Source organism: Arvicanthis niloticus, chromosome Y, assembly GCF_011762505.2.
Source record: "Arvicanthis niloticus isolate mArvNil1 chromosome Y, mArvNil1.pat.X, whole genome shotgun sequence".
In the NCBI taxonomy this organism is placed as follows: Eukaryota; Metazoa; Chordata; class Mammalia; order Rodentia; family Muridae; genus Arvicanthis; species Arvicanthis niloticus.
Window position 1 is genome coordinate 12,015,212 of NC_133431.1, and position 19,126 is coordinate 12,034,337.

General features: G+C 39.5%; 1 pseudogene; it reads left to right on the forward strand.

The window, feature by feature from the left end:
• The first annotated feature begins 395 nt into the window (after positions 1-395).
• On the forward strand, positions 396-6,580 carry LOC143437304 (vomeronasal type-2 receptor 116-like; annotated as a pseudogene).
• The last annotated feature ends 12,546 nt before the right edge of the window (positions 6,581-19,126 follow it).

The window sequence follows — 19,126 nt, forward strand, 5'->3', positions numbered from 1 at the left end:
TTAAATATTAAATTTTTTAAGGAGAATGTATTATACCATTTATGTGTAGTTTAAGCCATGGTTATTTATTTATTTATTTATCTGTGGCATTACAACTCCAAATATACTTTAGAGTAGCCTTGCTCAAGAGGACAAGAATCTAGTTCAAAGATGACAGAGATATAAATAATCTTTATCAGTTTTCATGAATACAAAATTTATCATATTATAGTACCATACATCTATGATTTCTTAAATTCTATGGAGTTCTAAAGACTTCTAGTTTATGAAACGTATTCAAGAAATTGAGACAGAAATATAGCATGTCTCATATTACAAACTTTTGCAATTTATATTTCATGTTTCAGACATCTCCCTTAATCATTATTATGCCTTGTTCTAGAATACAAAAAAGAAAATCTGAGTTTCTTCTGGTAATGATTTTTGCTGCTGAGGAGATCAACAAGAATCCTTATCTTTTACCCAACATGTCTTTGATATTTGACATCATTGTTGGCCTATGTGGAGATACATTGGGACTTCTGGATTTAGTATATTCACAACAAAACCATAGTTTGGATTTTATTAATTATATCTGTGGATTAGATCCAACGTGTGGTGCAGACATTATAGGACCATCATGGAAATCATCCTTAAGACTAGCACTTTATTCTAGGACACCAACAGTAAAAAGGCATAACACTGGAATAGTTAACATCTTTTAAATTTCATTTGCATGTGCCTACAAGAAAGCTTGGAGAGCATGCATTTATGTATGTGCTGCTACACACATACACACACATATTGTGTGTGTATATATATGTGTATATACATAGTATATATATTATATATTGTATATATACATATATGTGATAAAGAGTTAAAAATCATATCTAAGCAAACAGAGAAAACTGTTTTATAGGACATTCAGACTTATCAGAAATAGTCTAGAATCTAATAGAAATAGATATATATATAGTAAAATCTTAATATTCTTAACAGGAGTTCTGAAGGTGAGTAACATTACCTGTATGTAAGTCCAAGTGTCCTAATAATTATATTCCTCATGTGGATGTTTCATCTTCTCTTCCGCATCCTTTAGGTTTTCTTTGGACCATCTAATCCGAACCTAAGTGACCATGACCAGTTGCGCTTTGTCCATCAGGTAGCCACGAAGGACACCCATTTGTGTTATGGCATGGTCTCCTTGATGCTTCATTTTAGATGGACTTGGATTGGACTGGTCATCTCAGACAATGACCAAGGTATTCAGTTTCTCTCAGACATGAGAGAAGAAATGCAAAGGAAAGGGATCTGTTTGGCTTTTGTGAATGTGATCCCAGAAAACACGCACTTATACATGACAAGGGCTAAGGTATATGATGAACAAATTACAACATCAACAGCAAGGGTTGTTGTCATTTATGGTGACATGAACTCTACTTTAGAAATCAGCCTTAGACGATGAGGATATTTAGGTGCTCAGAGAATCTGGATCACAACCTCACAATGGGATGTCATTACAAATAAAAAAGATTTCACCCTTGATTTCTTCCATGGGACTGTCACTTTTACACACCACAAAGGTGAGACTGCTAAACTTAGGAATTTTATGCAAACAATTGACACTGAGAAATACCCCGTAAGCATTTCTGACTCTGTCCTGGGGTGGAATTATTTTAATTGTTCAATCTCTAAGAACAGCAATAAAATGATTCCTTTTACATTCATCAACACATTGGAATGGACAACACTGCACAAATATGACATGGTCCTGAGTGATGAAGGTTATAATTTGTATAACGCGATTTATGCTGTGGCCTACACCTACCATGAACTCATTCTTCAACAAGTAGAGTCTCAGAAAATGGCAGAACCCAAGGGAGTATTCATGGACTGTCTGCAGGTAAAGTTTCTTACATTTCATTATGTTTAGATAAATCAATGTGATCTTTTAAATGGACTCTGAGAAACAATTGTACATTTGTTAGAGATTATTCTCTCAATAGAAAGTTTTATACACTGCAAAACTCCTCATTGAATCTTTAAATGGATAAATATCATACACAGGGATAAGATTTAAATGGAAACAATACATTTTTTGAATATCAGGAAGTTTTGTGAAAACGTGTCTCAACATTTCACCAAATGAATTCAAAATTAAAAATAGGAGCCAAGAGTTTTATCTAAAAGCCTTAAGTGATGAGTAGGTTAGAATATTTTTCTAAAGAATAATTTCTCAAGAATAGGTACATGAGCTGAGCAGTGGTGGCACACACCTTTAATCCCAGCACTCGATTGGCAGAGGCAGGCGGATTTATGAGTTAGAGTGCCAGCCTGGTCTACAGAGTGAATTCCAGGACAACCAGGTCTACACAGAGAAATCCTGTCTCAAATAAATAAATAAATAAATAAATAAATAAATAAATAAATAAAGAACAGGTACATGAGCTGGGATTAATAGTTATTCATTTAACTTAACAATTATTTATATAACCATAAATGACTAAGACTGCACAATTTATTAAGTTTGTGGGGTTTTTTGTACATGCATAAGGTATATATATATATGAAAGACCCAGAATCATCCTTAATTTTCACAACTTGCAGACATTCAGACTTCGCCTTCATTTGCACATACATGGCTTCCATTTTTTTACAAAGTATTTTTGACAAACATGTGCACACTACATACACACAGAAACACACACACAAACACACCATGTTACTTGATATTTGGTAATTTTTCTAGCACATTTTATCATCGAACAATTGTATTCAGTATATTAATTTTAATTATCAATAAGGTATATTTTATTTTACTACACAAGATTATTTTAATACAGCTGTCTTTTCTGAAAGTCTTTAAAAAATTAGAGGAAATTCTGAATTTGGCATTCCCTTTATTGATATGCATATGTAATTATCTAATGATGCATCTCATTTAGATGGCTTCCTTGTTGAAAACCAGGGTATTTACTAACCCTGTTGGAGAACTGGTGAACATGAACCATAGAGAAAATCAGTGTGAAGAATATGACATTTTCTTCACTTGGAATTTTCCACAAGGCTTTGGATTAAAAGTGAAATTAGGAAGCTATTTTCCTTGTTTCCCACAGAGTCAACAACTTCACATATCTGAAGACCTGGAGTGGGCCACAGGAGGAACATCAGTGGGTATACCACAGCTTTTTTTTCAGAATATCTAAATTTTAAAGTATGAGGCACTGAAGTAATAGCTCTGTGGTTAAGACCAGTTGCTACTTTTACAAAGGACCATCCTCAGTTCCAATCACCAAAATTTGATAACTCTCAACTTCATGTAAATCTGTTCATAGGGATCAAAGGCCTCTGGATTCCATGTTCAGTTGCACCCACTAGCCTATTCAACGACATGACACAGGCATATATTTATTAAACATATAGTATTATATATGTACATATATATAATTAAAAATTTGTAACTATATGTAAATTACAGAATTTTTTGATTCTGTGTGAACATACTTATAGTTTAATTAAGAACAGCACATATTTATTAACAAAAATCTTTCTCCAGATTCAAGGTTTTTTTTAAATTTATATCTTTTTATTAGTTATTTTATTTATTTACGTTTTAAATATCATCAGCATTCCTGGTTTCCCCTATTCTGTGGAGGAATCCCTTATCGGGCATCAATAGGAGAGGAGGCCCTTGTTCCTTTGGAGGCTTGGTGCCCCAGCATAGGGAAAAGACAAGGTGATGAGGCAGAAGTGGGTGGGTGGGTAGGGGAGCTCCCTTATAGAAGTAGGGGGTTGGTTGGATAGAGGGTTCAACGTTTTCTTTTAAACTTAGGAAATCTTCATTAATTTTATGAGTGTCTTATATAACATATTTTGTTCATACTCATCAAACAACTTGTTCTTGATTTACCATACAACTCAGTGTTCTTATTTTTTATTTATAAATAATTATAGAGAAACTGATGCCAAATAAACATTCCTTTTTGATTAATCAGTTTTGGAAGGAAAAATTTTAAATTGCTACAAACTGAATGTTGCATAAATAATATTACATGTTATATAAATGTACTGTGACTTTCAGTGCATTTTGGGGTAATACAAATAAAAATGTCCCTGAAATATTTAAGTAATGCTGGTTATCAGGGGAATATTTATAGCCATATCTTTTAATGTCCCACATAGCAATCTATGGGTCATTATACATATGATGTACACATGAACTACACACACACACACACACACACACACACCACTATATATATATATATATATATATATATATATATATATATCACACACACACCACTATATATATATATATATATATATATATATATATATATATATACACACACATATATATATATACACCACTATATATATATATATATATATATATATATATATATATATATATATATATATATTGGGGTGTGTGTGTGTGTGTTGCTTCAGGTTCCCTCCTCCATGTGTAGTGTACCATGTACTGCTGGATTCAGGAAAATTCATCAGAAAGAAACAGCAGACTGCTGCTTTGACTGTGTCCATTGCCCAGAAAATGAGGTTTCCAATGAAACAGGTACATGCTTTCATGCAGAAAAAAATGCTGAATTCAAAACATTCTCATTCCAGACTAGAAATATGATATGGCCTAGATGGAAACTGAAGACCTAAACTCCCGTGTTTAGAACTTAATCAGTTAAATCATATCAACTTCTTTTGGACTTAGGAAATAATCTGAAGTATATTCTACAAACAGCACATTTCTTTCACAACTGATTTTAAATTAAGACCAGATGCTCAGGGTAACAGTTATTGTTTATTTTTATTTTTTTCCCATGAAACACATGGGAAGAAAGAGAGATGGCGGGATTCGAACTCGGGAAGAAAGGCACAGCTGCCCTCTGGAGGCAGCCACCTAAGCCGCTGTGCCACCGCTGGCTTGCTAACAGTTATTGTTTAATGAAATATATTTTAAGAGCTTAGATGGCTTAAAGGTTTAAGCATGTCTTGTCAAAGAATTAAAACAAGAGTGAAGATTTCAAGAATGCAGCAAGAGAGGGGATAGCACTTATCATCAATCCCAGCCTAACTAAGGAAAGAGGGATGAATGTAAATATCCATAATCTTCATGCCTTATAGCTTTAAATGTGTAGTTGGGAAGAAAGAGATCTTACCATAATGACAGGGACATGCATTTGTCAGTGAGGCATACAGTTTCTAGAATGAAAATATTACTTATTGCAAACAGTATTTGCATGAGGAATTGTGTGCTCTGGTGCCTATGGGTAGGTATAGACAAAGGGAACAACTCTCAAAGCAAAGTACATAATGTGTTTCATGAACTGGCATGTATGTATGCACCTATGTATGCACCCTACTCTTGTTTGTGAGTTGTGAATTTACGGTTTGAGGAATGACATAATCTGAGACGATGCATATTATTCATCATCATATTTTTCCTTGTTTTGTTTCATAATGTTTTTTATGTTCCATTTCCTATGATGGTGTTTTGTTCCATCACCAAGCATATGTTAATAGAGAGCAATCATAAGTCAGTGGTCCCTATGGCAATAAGGAATGAAATAGATGCTCAAAACTAAACTATGTTTTGATATATCCTATTAATAGTACAAATACATAATTATTGCCTACATAATTATGATATCTTATAATGGTTTATTGTTCACTAGCAGATATGGAACAGTGTGTGAGGTGTCCAGATGATAAGTATGCCAACTTAGAGCAAACTCACTGCCTCCAAAGAGCTGTGTCCTTTCTGGCTTATGAAGATTCAGTGGGGATGGCTCTAGCCTGCATGGCCCTGTGCTTCTCGGCCATCACAATTCTAGTACTCGTCATTTTTGTGAAGCACAAGGATACTCCTGTTGTGAAGGCCAATAACCGCATTCTCAGCTACATCCTGCTCATCTCCCTCATCTTCTGTTTTCTTTGTTCATTGCTCTTCATTGGACATCCCAACCAGGCCACCTGCATTCTGCATCAAATCACATTTGAAGTGTTTTTCACAGTGGCTATTTCTACTGTGTTGGCCAAAACAATAACTGTGGTCCTGGCTTTCAAGCTCACTACCCCTGGAAGAAGGATGAAAGAGATTATAACAGCAGCACCTAAGTTGGTCATCCCCATGTGTACCCTAATCCAACTTTTTCTCTGTGGAAAGTGGTTGGTAACATCTCCTCCCTTTATTGACAGAGATATACAATCTGAACATGGGAAGACTGTTATTATTTGCAACAAAGGCTCTGTCATTGCTTTCCACTTTGTCCTGGGATACTTGGGTTTCTTGGCTCTGGGGAGCTTCACTGTGGCTTTCTTGGCTAGGAACCTTCCTGACAGATTCAATGAAGCCAAGTTCCTAACTTTCAGCATGCTGGTGTTCTGCAGTGTCTGGATCACCTTCCTCCCTGTGTACCACAGCACCAGGGGAAAGGTCATGTTAGTTGTGGAGGTCTTCTCCATCTTGGCTTCAAGTGCTGGGTTGCTAGGGTGTATTTTCATCCAAAAGTGTTATGTTATTTTATTGAGACAAGATTTAAATTCTTTTCAGAAATACAAAGATAAGTTTCATCATTGAAACTTCATTAGTTTTAAAATGTTAGATGGAACTCAACATATCTTCCTGCTTTGTCTTGACAAAAGTACTACTAAGTCATACAAAAATTTTAAATAATATACTATCACAGCAGGATAGCACTGCCTAATGAAATACCCATGACTAAGGCTTGGTAGAAAATGGCTTCATTCATGAGTACACAAACCTCAATTTTGAGTATAGATAATCTCAACTGAAGCATAGCTTCCGTCATTTTGATGTGTACGTGTATAAGCAATGCTCTTAATTAATGATTAATATTAGGTGACCCAATTGTTTGTGAACAGTGCCACCTCCAGGCATGTTGTCCTGGGAATTATAAGAAAAAAGATTTGAGACAACATGGAAATGACAGCAGTAATGAGCACAGTTGCATGGACTCTAATTGGGCTCCTGCATTCATGTTCTCATCTTGGTGTCATTCAATTAACTGTGACAATGGTACACAGGGAAATCAATACTTTTTTCATATGTTCCTTTTGACTATGGTGTTATATTACAGCAACAGAAACTAAGACATTAGCAAAATGGTAAATTGTCTCATTAATGATTTGGAATATAATAGATTATAGATTACTGATGCAATAAAAAGAACCAATTTGAAAAGAGAAACAAGATTGAGTGTTAGTAGTGTGTAGAGCATAATGGCAGCATTGCATATTATTGATTACCATCACAGAGGACCAGGCTTTAGGGGTAACTTTACACTGTATCATGACTATGTTAAAAATATCAGGTAACATATTAAGAAGAGTACAGTACATGAAAAGGAATATGGGGTTCAGATTGTGTCTGCAGTATAAGGCTCTTTTAGTTTCATGAAAACATACCATTTAAACATGAAATGAATGTGTTTCATTCAGTAAGAAATATCAGTAGTGAAAATAATATCATACACAATACCTTTATCACAATAAGATCAGTGAGTTCTGTGAATATATAATTCACACTAGATGAAGGGTCTCATTATAAATTTTTCAGAATAAGAGTTACTAAATCTTTATTTCCATGTTTTATTGGATATTATATTTATTTACATTTCAAATTTTATCACATTTTTCGGTTTCCCCTCCGAAAATTTCCTATCTAATCTTTTATTCTTCTGCTTCTATGAGAGTGCTTCCTCGCCTGCCCACCCACTCCCTCTGCCTCCCTGCCCTCGAATTCCCCTACACTGAAGCATCAAGCCTTCAGAGGACCAAGGGCCTCTCTTCCCATTGATGTCTAACAAGGCCATCCTCTGCTACATATACAGCTGGAGTCATGGGATACTACATGTGTACTCTTTTGGTTGCTGGTTTAATTCCTGGCAGCTCTGGGTGGTCTGGTTGATTGATATTATTGTTCTTCCTATGGGATGCAAACCCTTTCAACTCCTTCAGTCTTTTCTCTAACTCTTCCATTGGAGACCCCATGCCCAGTCCAATGGTTGGGTGTGAGCATCTGCCTCTGTATTTGCCAGGCTCTGAAAGAACCTCTCAAGAGAGAGACATATTAGGCTCCTGTCACAAGCACCTTTTGGCATCCCCAATAGTGTCTGGGGTTTGTGTCTCTATATGGGATTGAGCCCTAGGCGAGGCAGCCTCTGAAAGTGTTTCCATCAGTCTCTGATCCATACTTTGGCTCTATATTTCCTTCCATGTATATTTTTTCCACATCCTAAGAAGGGCTGAAGCTTCCTCACTTTGGTCTTCCTGCTTCTTGAGCTTCATGTGGACTGTGAATTGTATCTTGAGTATTCCATACTTTTAGGCTAATATCCACTTATAAGTGAGAGTATCCCACTACTAAGAAGGAGACATGGACAACTGAAAATACATTATTTATTAAGAATAGTTGGACTGTTGTCTGTTAACTACACTTACGAACATTTCTATATTAATGTTCATTTTGATTAGAGACCTGTCTGCTCCTGACAGCTTCCTGTCTTGGATCCTAAGAAAAATTGAGCATTTTTGGAGTTACTCCAATTGTGGTGAGACAGCAACCAGGCAAGAATTGCCTCTTTCCATCTTCAGACAAATTACTGTCCAAAAAAGGACACACTTGCATAATAGTTGACTGATTATATCTGCCTAAACATAGTAATCAGCCCTTAATAATTCTGCATCTCTAAGGTCTGTCAGATGATCCTGACTCAGAAGGCTGTAGTATTCGGACTGTCCAGGTGTTCAAAGGTCTCTATAAGTTGGCTAAGTTTCAGAAGCTATGCTTTGTGTTTCCCATAATTTTAGTTAACTCAGTCATTCTGGATTTCTGACAGGGTTTAAAACTTATAGTCTCATAGCCAATCCTGGTTATTTACCTTTAGATAAAAGATTTGAATTGATGGTTCTCAGCTGATGTTCATTCTAAAGCCAAGGAAAAAGCCAGGTCCAGAACTAAGAGTTTTAGTTAGGAGAGATGACAGAGGTTCTGGTTAGCCAACAAAATAATGGACTGGGTATTAAGACTATTTTGTACCTCATTGATACAAATTGGCATAATTATGCCCTAATTGCATTTTGAAAGAAAAATTTTATTTTAACAGGAAGGGTGATATGTAGGAGGAGCTAAAGTGGGAAGAAGTACTGAGAGGAAGAGAAGGAGTAAGGAGAGGAGGAGAAGAGGGAGAGGAGAAGCTAGGAGTTGAGAGAGAGAAAGAGAGAGAAAGAGAGGGGTGATATGGAGGCAGATGTTCATGTGTCTCCACCAGTCAAAGATAGTTGATATATCTAGGTTGGGTATTGGGTTACACTTCTGATTGAGCATTATGAATCTTATAAAGCCTTTGATTAACATTTTAAAAAAGTGTATAAAAGAAAAAAAGGGGTGCATGGGATAGGGGTTTTCTGGGGGGGGAGTGGTAAATGGGGAAAAGGGATGTCATCTGAAATATAAATAAAATATCCAAAAAATAATTTTCTTTTATAGAATATTATAAAATATAAATAATATGAGACGATGCCAAATATTGCAAATTAAATCTACAACGTTTTTTTTAAATGAAAACTTGTCCAATTGGAGACCCACCATATGGGCAAGCTCCAATCCATGACATTATTAAGGATACTCTGTTATGCTCCCACACAGGAGCCTTGCATAATTGTCCATTGTGAGGCTCCACCCAGCAGCTGACTGAACAGATGCAGAGAACCAGAATGAAACATTGAAGGGACCTTGAGGATTCTTTTGGAAGAGTTAGAGGAAAGATTGTAGGCCATAAAGAGGATAGGGACTCCACAAGAAGACCAACAGACTCAACCAACCTGGATCCTTGGGGAGACTCAGAGACTGAGCCACCAACCAAATAGCATACACATGCTGGACTAAGTCTCCTGGCACATATATAGGAGGTGTGCAGCTCAGTCTTCATGAGGGTCCTCCAACAACTGTAGCAGGGGCTGTTGCCTACCGTTGGAATCTGTCCCCTTAACTGAGCTTCCATTTCTGACCTCATTGTGAGAGGATGCACTTAACCCAGCAGAGTTGATGTACCATGGTGTGGGGATACCCACGGGGCCCACACCATCTCAAAGGAGAAAAAAATAGTGTCAGGGAGGGACTTTGTGAGGGCAGGGGACCTCCCATAGGGACAGTGATCAGGGTAATGATGAGTATATAAATTATTCTAGAAACAAAAAGAAAGACAGAAAAAAGAAACATGTTGAGTCTGTATACACTATCCTCTCCCCCTAAAGGAACCTGAAAAGGTCCCTCCTACAAGAGCTTAGACAAAGAAAGCCAGACAGGACAGAAAAGTGTTAAAAACATCATTCTATCTAGAAGACTTTTGTTTCACTCAACTGCACTTTGGCCCTGGACAGTATAGGCTCACGTTCATCCTGTGATGAAAATGCACTGAGTCTTCAGTGATCCTAAGAGTCTGTAGGAGCTCAGACACTGTACAAAGTGTAAAGTCTCTTCTGCTGTCATCCACTGACATCATCCAGATTGACATCATTAGGGCAATGTTATCCTGAGTGACGTCATCCACAGTGACATCAAACAGAGTGGCGTCACCAGGTGATGCCACACACGGTGATGTAATCGAGAATGGCATCATACAAAGTGATGTCATCCACTGACATCATCCAGAGCGACACCATTGGGGTGATGTCATCCTGAGTGATGTCACCCATGGTGACATCATACAGAGTGATGTCACGCACGGTGATGTCACCGAGAACGGCATCATGCAGAGCGACATCATCCAGTGAGGTCACCCAGAGTGACATTGTCAAACATGATGTCATCCAGAGCAACGTCACACGGGGATGAGTGGGATTGATGGGGAATGAGATGTCATCCAGTGAGGTCACATACAGCGATGTCATTTCAATGACATCATTCAGAATGACATGCAGGGTCCATCGACTTAGAAGTAAAGCTTGAGAGGATCATCTAAACTGTGCTGCTTCTCAAAACTGAGTAATCAGAAAGCAAGTTATATCTCTCCAACATGCAATGGCCCAGAATTCCCCTTCTCATTTCAATTGATAGGAATGTGAACACAGGGAAAGAAGATTGGACCAAGGCAAGAAACACAAGAGGGTGAACCCCAAATCCTATAGCTTTGTCTCAGACACACTGGACTTCACTTTCTAAAGGCTTAGATGGCTCCATTCCTTTTTTTTTGAGACAGGGTTTCTCTGTGTAGCCCTGGCTGTTCTGGAACTCACTCTGTAGACCAGGCTGGCCTCAAACTCAGAAATCTGTCTGCTTCTGCCTCCCAAGTGCTGGAATTAAAGACGTGTGCCATCTATTATTGATCATTATTGGCTATCAATGAGTATTGATAATTATTGATTACTATTTATTGATTATTGATTATAGATCGGCATTGATTACTGATAGTTATTCCATCACCATGATCCCCCTGACTCTGCCTCCCAAGTGCTGGGATTAAGAGAGTATCCCATCAATTATTGATTGTTATTGGCTATTGATTAGAATCTATTATTGATTAGCATTGTCTGCTGATTATCGATTATTGATAATTGATTATCATGATACACGATCAGTTTGATTATTGATTAGCATTGTCTGCTGATTATCGGTTATTGATTATCATGATAATCGATCAGTTTTGTTTATTGACTAGTGTTGATTATTGGTCATTGATTGGTATTTATTATAGATTGGCATGATTATTGATCATTATTCCATCACCATCATCCCCCTGCCTCTGCCTCCCAAGTGCTGGGATTAAAGGCATGTGCCACCACTGCCCTGCAACACTGCTCTATTCCTATAACTTCTCCTACATCTCTCAGTTTGGGTTCATCCTCTCCCTGTGTGCGTCTCTTCATAGCATATGTATCAATGCCTTAGACGTCTCAACAAGTTGTGGTCTCAAAATGCTACTCAAGCATCCTCCTGACAACTTCAATGCAATGAACTGTCACCGATTCCTTACTGAGGCACTGACTCCGCCAAACAATGGCTGAATAGTGCTGAATTGAAACCGCAGAGGAAGGCTCTGTGACCTTGGATTTTTCATTTTTCATTTTTGCAAAGCAGCACAATTTAGATGATCCTCTCAAGTTTTGCCTCTAAGTTGATGGACTCTGCATCTCTTTGGACAACTGTGAGGAGCCGCATTTGCCATTAAAAGATGGCACAGGCTTCTGCTTCCTGGTTCTTCACGGAAGCTTTACTTAAGAATGCGCCTGCGCATGGCACGAAAACCGAGTATGACAATTGGATGAAAGATTTGAGCCAATGAGGGATCTGCACGTCTCCCAAAGCTCTATTTAAGCAGCGGGCTTTCTGAGCTCGGCATCCTTCCCTCCACCTTACCATCCTGAGAGCTGTTCAATAAATGCTGTCAGAAGAATCCTGAGTGTGGCGTGCTCCTTATCAGCGAGGTAGCGCGTTGCAAGTGGAACCGAAACCCGGGATGAAGCCAAATATCTCGGAGTTTTGACCAGTCACGAAGGACCCTGTTGGCTCGCAGAGGATTCAGAACTGGTGGCTCGGAGAGTCTAGACGCTTTTCTGCAAGGTATGGTGGATCTTGTTTGGCTTAACAACAAGATAGCCTATCAGAAGCAGAAAAGGGAGAGAGCGCTAATAAAATAGAAAAGAAAACTAGGATAGAGAAGAAAACTAAGAAGAAAAGGCTAATTTGGACAGAGTCTCAACGTTTGAGCTCCAGTAAGCGGGATACAGTGAAGGACACCATGGGAATTGGAAGCGGTCATCCTCACTCCTGCGCTGGAGAACTAGTCGACTGACAAAGCTGGCTGAATTTGGAAGTGAAACAAAGGTGATTGCATAGTAACAAAAACGGGGCAAGAAATAAGTAAATAGAAACAGATGAAAAAGGATTTAAAGATGCAAGGAGTAAATTTCAGGCTGCTCTGAGTCAAGAGAGCCAAACAGAAAAATAGATAAAGGTTATAGTAACGAAAATGGGGCAAGAAATAAGTGAGTAAAAACAGATGAAAAAGGCTTTAAAGACGCGAGGAATAAATAGAAAGCTGCTCTAGACAGAGAGTTAAGTAGAATGATAATGTTAATTGATTTAACTTTCAAAATGGGTGTGATTCTGAGTTGTATAATATTTTTCTGGATAAAAACTCAATGTAAAGGTTTTTCTGGTTACTGGCTTAAGGAAAGGCTAATTTGGAAAAAAAGGTTTTTCTATGAGTTTTCTGATGAGGTCATTAAGGTAGTAGTTATGTCTTCCAGAATTATATGGATCAGACATGACAGAGGTAGGCCTCCAGAACACTAGATTCCAGAGAATCAAACAAAATAATTATCTAGATACTAAAACTTGTTTTGAGATTTGTATATTACAGAATACACAGCCTTGGTGAATGAATCTTCTTATCACCTGCATGTTCACTGATGCCCTGGACTTCCAGCTGGATGCAGTTAAGACAGACTTAAGATGCTTATCAATTTACCCTTCCCCTCATTCCTCTTCTAAAAGTCAACACCCATGTTCAGCTTGAAGAAGTTAATGAGGAGTCGGCGCCCCAATTCCCTGGATTTGGGGACTGAGGTGGTTAATATTAGGCTGTCTTAATCTGTATAATTGTTACTAAGCTGATGCAAAATTCAAGGATTTCATTGGTATAATTTCTTCTATTGAAAATTTGTGGGTACAAGGCTTAGACCTTTCACTTCTCCAACAGGGGAAGTTGTGTGTTGCCTTAAAGAGTATTGCTTTTATATCAACAGTTTAGATATTAAGTCTCTTGTCTCTCGGGTTCATGCTGTTCAAACTGATGGCTTTGGTATGGAAAGTGGCTAGATCAACTTTGCAGCCATCTGGAACCATATACCCTGATGAAAGACATGGTTTTCAAAAGCCTATAACAGCTGAAGCGCACTCTGATAAATATATTGTTTATCCCACATAGCTTGTTTTGCTGTTTAGTGACCTCAGCTGTATGGTGCACGTGTAAAGTGTTTTCACCTGTGTTCTCCTGCTTGTGTATATAAGTACCTCCATTCAATATGAAAATTTTACTCGGGTAGCTAACCTTTCAAGAATCTTATCTCAGCAGCTATTGCAGAATTGGACGGCTGATTTTGATGAGACCATGCGACGATTGCAGATTGCTATCGTCCAGATCAATTCTACTCGCTTGGATTTCTCCCTGACCCAGGGATTCTCCTCGTGGATCTCTTCGGTCTTTTCTTACTTTAAGGAATGGGTGGGGGTAGGGTTATTTGGCTGCATGATCTTTGGGGGAGTGCTGCTTACCCTCTGGTTGCTCTGCAAATTCAAACAACAACAACAAAAGGATAAGGTGGTGATCACGCAAGCATTGCTTGCCGTGGAGCAGGGAACATCCCCTCAAGCCTGGTTGAATCTGCTTAAACAATGAGACACCATCACTTAATAGGATATCCTGAGGGCTCGTGTTCCCATTGCACCAGGTATCCTAGTGGTGGTCCTCCACACTTCCCGGGGCTCAGGTTCCCATTGCACAGGATAAAAGGTGTGGAGGGTCTCGTACTTTTAACTGCCTTGAACGCCTATCGGTAGAACGGTGGGCTAGATCGGCAACCTAACAATCCTCGATTGTTGTTGCAGTTTAATAAGGAAGGGGGAGATGTGAGGAGCCGCATTTGCCATTAAAAGATGGCACAGGCTTCTGCTTCCTGGTTCTTCACGGAAGCTTTACTTGAGAATGTGCCTGTGCATGGCACGAAAACCGAGTATGACAATTGGATGAAAGATTTGAGCCAATGAGGGATCTGTACGTCTCCCAAAGCTCTATTTAAGCAGCGGGCTTTCTGAGCTCGGTGTCCTTCCCTCCACCTTACCATCCTGAGAGCTGTTCAATAAATGCTGTCAGAAGAATCCTGAGTGTGGCGTGCTCCTTATCGGCGAGGTAGCGAGTTGCAGACAACAGGTTGCAGCAGGTTTTATTTAGTTTTCTTTCTGAGAAAAAGAAACACTTGCCTACTCCTTCCATTAATTTAAGTCTTAGCAGGAGGAAATTAGGGCACCTTCTTAGCCATATACCCACAGGGGCACCTGCTCCACTAAGTTCATAACCATTTTATTTATAACAGCTAGAGACTGGAAAGAATACAAATGTTTCTAAACCAAAATACAGATACAGAAAATGTGGTTCATTTACAAAATGGAAGACTATTCACTTATAAAAACAAGGACATCATGGATTTTACAGGAAAATGAAAACAATTAGAAACTATCATCCTGAGTGAGGTAACCCAGACCCAAAAGGACATGCATGAATGTACTCACTTAAAGTGAATATTAACCATAAAGTCCAGGATATACATGCTACACTCCATAGGCCCAAAGAAGATAAACTAGAAGGAAGGCCCAAATGAGCACAATTGAATCTCACAAAGAAGGGGGAATATAACAGTCATAGGAGGCAGATGGAAGAAAGAGAACTGGATAGAAGAGCAGATAAGAAAGGGAAAGGAGGGTCAGGAACAGGTGTGGTGAGAGACAAGAGAGGGCCAGAGGGTAAGGAATATGAATCAAAATCTGTAGTTGGTGAGAGGGGAAAGGTGAGGGCATCTTTAGGATGTGCCAGAGATCTTGAATGAGAGAACACCAAGGAGTCTATGGGGGTGATCTTAGCTGAAATGCATAGCAGTGAGGTATGGATCCTGCACCCAGTGGAGAGTTAAGGATACCAACTGAGCCAAAAACCTCTCCACCCCAAATTTGTCCTGTTTACAAGAAATGCAGGCACAAAGATGGAACAGAGACTGAGGGATAGGCCAAATGATACCCTGCCCATATTGAGACCCATCCCATGGGCAAGCACCAACCCCTGACATTAGTGAAGATGCTCTGTTATACTTGCAGACAGTATCTTGGCATAATTGTCCTCTGAGAGTCTCAACCAGCACCTGACTGAAACAGATGCAGAGACACACAGCCTAACATTGGAAATGGCTCAGGGGGTCTTTTTGAAGACTTGAGGAAATAATGTAGGGCCTCTGAAGAAACAGAAAATTCATAAGAAGACCATCAGAGTCAACTACCCTGGGCCCTGGGAGACTCTCAGAGACTGAGTCACCAACAAAAAGCATGCACAGGATGGATGGAGGACCCCACTACATATGTAGTACATGTGCTACTCAGTGTTCATGTGGGTCCCCAACAACTGGAGCAGTGGATGTCCCTTAAGGTGTTGTCTGTCTGTCCACACTGTTCCCTATAATTGACTACCTTGTCTGATGTCAGTAGGAGAGGATGTGCTTAACCATGCAGAGACTTGACATGCCATGGCTGGGGGGATATTTAAGTGGTTTCAACGCTCCCTGGGGAGATAGAAAGGAGTCAGGGATGGGGGAGTGTATAAGGTGGGATGGGAAGGGGGTAGTGATTGAAACATAAATTGAATAAGTGTGAAAAATGAACAAACACAAATAAATAAAATATAGAACTCATTGTATTATTTCTAGATTTCTACCTACTCAGTACTTCAGGGCATAAGCATACTACTAAAGATCTCTGGCTAAAATATCACACAAATCACATCCTGATTAATTTTTCACAGAGTAAATTTTCCATGAAATACTATGACCTCAACTTACTAACTCTATCTGAGGTAATAAATGGTTGTTGTTTATGGTTCTGTCAGATCACAGTTCACTGTACTGAGAGCTGAGAATAGAAATTGAAGCTAAAAAATGGAGGCAAAAAGTATGGACAAACCCTGTTTCCTGGCTGGCTCTTTTGCTTGGTCATTGCCCAGTGCTCACTCAGCTCTCTCATCCAGCCCAGGTCCATTTGCTTAGAAATATTGCCATCCTCAGTGAAAGTTCCTTCCCAATCAATCACCAACATAATATCTCAGAGACATAGCAACCAGCCATTCTGATGAGGGCACTCCCTCAATTGAGGCTCCTTCAGATGACTGTAGCTCTGAAATGCTGAGAACTTAAGACAATTATGACACAGAAACAATAAAAGAAACTGTAAAAACACAAAACCAATCATCCAACCATATTAATTACAGGAGTCTCTGCCACCACATAAGGGAGGTGTAGTTGGGGCTTAGCCAGGACAAAATGGGAAGTTCACCTGACTCAGAGCAGGGAAGGCTACACTGGAATGGGAGTTCAGAAGCTGTGTTGCCCAGGAGTGAGGTGTCTTTAACCCTGGGTTCCCAGGCCAGTGCAGCCAAAGAGGAGGCTAAAGCAGCTGGAAGGTTAACAGAGAAGCAGATTGCCCTACAGACCTGGAAATAGGACTGTGGGAAAAAAAACTCTCGGGGGAGTCCAGCGGCGGGGTCTCACATCGGTCTGGCAGTGGGGTCCCAGGTGGGCTTCCCACACCACTGGTGGAGGGTCCCACATTCACGCAGCTGTTGCAGGTGAGCCAGAGGCTACATCGACAAGGTTCAGGGTTCCAAAGGCTGGGAATCTGGTGGCAGGCACAGGAAGGCCCAGGCGACAAGTGAAGTTTGGTTTTCCAAAGCTTTTATTGTTCATGGTGTGGTGAGTTGGTGTGGATGATGTGGCTCCCAGCCAAAAGCCAGCCTCCCCTGGATTTTTAGGGAGGGGGAAAAAGGGAGGGAATAACTTAATTAGCTACGCCCCTCCCCCACCTTTAGATAACTCATTAATATTTTAATCTCTGGAGGTGGAGACCTGCTAATCATGCCTTCTACCTGTGTGTTATGTGACTGATGGTGCAGGTTAAATGGAGTTGCCTCATCCAAGGCCCAACATAGGACTGCAGAGCCAAGGAAGTTACACTAACTTTGTTGCAATGGATGAAGAACAACCTGCTACCTACTGACAGCTCCAAATTAAAAACTACAGATTCACATATGGACTGGGAACAGCGTTGATTAGGAGGGGGGAAATGAGGTGTCTGTCCTTCCCACCCTGTAAAACAGGGTAGGGAGAGCCTGATTTTGCCTTGGACGCTGTCTTAAAGAGCTTTCTGTTATGGGTCTCGTGGTAAGAATTTGAGCCAAGGTTAGTAACTAAATTGATCAGAATGAAAACAGTCTCTTTTCCTCTCTAAGTCACAAAATAAAGTGCCACACATATAATAGACAGACACAAAGGATACCCAGCAGATTCCTACATTTGGACAGAGGAGAAAATGAAGGATGGCAACTGTGAGTCATGTATCAGGGTTCCAAATCTGCTTCAACCTTCTCAGCATTTAAGACCATGGGCACTACGCCAGGCTTTGGAACATCTTTCAAGCCCTCTGTAGACTTTCCTTTGCATCCACTGTATTGTGGTTCCATGTTCCTTTAGTCATCTCCCTCCACAAATACTCAAGAAAAATCCTTAAACCAAGGCACACAGACACAAATCTGACACACAAGGCACCAACACAAAGAACAATGACTCATCTTTACCACTGGCCTTTCAACCCTTTGTTTGGGAGTCCTGAAGGTCTTGAGGTTGCAGTCTATGCAACAAGATTTTATGCCCAGGTCACAAAGACCCCGAAGTCCACCAAGAAACCTATTACAATGCAAACACTCAAATGTATTTATTATGAGTTCAGCAACAAGGACTCTCACCAGTCAGCCTCATATCAAGTCCAAACTGAGAGACCCAGTATATAGGGATGCTGGGTATTTATTGTGGTAACAGCATGATTGGGGCATTAACATACATGTCAGCAACTTAATACTTTAGTAACTGCATGTCTGGCATAATTTTCAGGAATCAAACAAGGGGGCAAAATCATCTGACAACCATGATGGGTAGGCTGCATTTTTCTTTAAGGTGTATTAGTTATCTATATGTAGCATGACCTTGCTGTTGTACCTTGACTGGTTCTTGATAAGGCAGTTTGTCATAGGATATTTGCTCAAGTGGATTTTGTGCATTCTCAAGAAAGAATTGGTTGGGCTTTACAAACTCATCTTTTGTCTGAGCCCCTTATTATCAGCAGATATTCCTTTTCAACCAAAAGCCATGCCAGAAAGTAGACTAGGTACTCTGACCAAAGGCTTACCCCACTATTACTTCAAACTCTAATATCAGTTGCCCTTACAATTTGAAGAGATAGGGGCAGTATTCTCTTCCCTTCTGCCCACCTCCTATAGATACCACAGACAAT